This window comes from Photinus pyralis, unplaced genomic scaffold (genome assembly GCF_008802855.1).
Source record: "Photinus pyralis isolate 1611_PpyrPB1 unplaced genomic scaffold, Ppyr1.3 Ppyr1.4_LG4, whole genome shotgun sequence".
NCBI lineage: Eukaryota > Metazoa > Arthropoda > Insecta > Coleoptera > Lampyridae > Photinus > Photinus pyralis.
The window spans coordinates 29722250-29723764 of NW_022170511.1; the positions used below are offsets into that span (position 1 = coordinate 29722250).

General features: G+C 33.7%; 1 long non-coding RNA gene across 1 annotated transcript; it reads right to left on the reverse strand.

Moving 5' to 3' along the window:
- Nucleotides 1–381: 381 nt before the first annotated feature.
- Nucleotides 382–912, reverse strand: LOC116167569. Its single transcript, XR_004144571.1, has 2 exons — nt 757–912; nt 382–670 (listed from the first exon to the last, which is right to left on the reverse strand). It is a non-coding gene; the product is annotated as an uncharacterized LOC116167569 (long non-coding RNA).
- Nucleotides 913–1515: the final 603 nt, after the last annotated feature.

Below are 1515 nucleotides of genomic sequence, written 5' to 3' on the forward strand. Positions count from 1 at the left end.
ATATATTAATTTAGGATGAGGGAAAACCAGACGTGTATTTCAGCTAATGGAAAATGAAATTTTTGGCAATCGAAAGAAAACCGTTACGTATTTTGAAGCTCTGGACCATCGTATTAATTTATTATTAACAGTTTAATCCTTTGCAGATACCTGTGGTGTTTTTAAAAGAAACGCTCTCTTATGTCTACCAATGCAAAATAGGATCTAAGACAGGTATCCCTGCTTTGTTTATAGACAGATATTGTAAAAGCCTAAATGAGAAATTCTTGGAAACAACACAACAACCCTTTTAATAATAAGCTACTCACCTTAAACTCTTCCGGGAACATGCTTGCAGAAACCTAAAATGAATTTAAGTAACTCAAATCATATGCAGCACAGTACAGGAATATAATTTTTATTGAATCTTATAATCACGCAATTATAAAATAATAATTATAATAGTTCGTTGGTGCAGGTCACTCCTACAAAGGCTGTCATGTTAGTCGGTTCATTAAAGAAAGTGTCGTTCACTTAAAACCATGATGGATGACATATAGTTATCAAGATATCACTATAGGTATCGTGCACGTAGATTAATCTTGGTGGTCCTCACAATAATAATCTTTGGCGGCTTCTCCAATTAAAAACATACATGCGAGTACGAGGTCGTGAAACGTTTAAAGTAAATCTGAAAGAATACCGTCTGTAAATCGAGCATTAAATTAATTATCATGTAGTAATACTCAAAACGCAAAAATTAAGGTCTCGTTCTACCTGTAATTATGACGAACGCCAGATCGGTATCGGCTGTCATTGTCATCCAAATCAACCTTTGATAGGTACTAATTAGTTGGACACTGGTAACTTACAACTATTCGTTTCAGTTCGCTGATAGTATCTCGGTAGTTTCAATTGAAGCATTCGTGACTATCCTGGAATGAAAAGGTACATTAGTAATTATTCATTTTCATATTAAGTCAGTCTAATTCAACGGTAGCAGACTCGCATTTGGAGATCTGAAGCTACGTTTAATTAAAAATTAGGTTCTATTTATACAAATTTTTAGTCGCATGAATGGAGTGTAATTTTCAATGGTCACAACTAAAATATGATCAATATTAAAAGGCCATTTACAAAAAAAATGTAACAGTTGTTGCGGATGCTTACGAAAGCGGAATGTTCCTCTTTGTATTTAATATCACCGTTACTGAAAGTATGAGAAGATAAATAGCTGCCGCCTTTCATTTGGCTAATATATTAACTAATCGATCGGTAATGACGCTTAGGATACCAATTAAGGAATTAAAACGATGTAACTGAAGTCTGTTGAATGAAAATGCGGGTACAGTTAAACAATAAATATTGAGCAGTCTTTCCACAAATTGTCCCATAGAAATTTGAAAACTATCCCAAGCACGGTCTTGTTTTATTCGGTCCTGGATGAGAAACTATAAAATTTTTTTGTTTCATATAGTAGGTATAAGAACATACAGATCAAAGAAGAAATCCTTAAAATCGGACCTGTACCTGAAG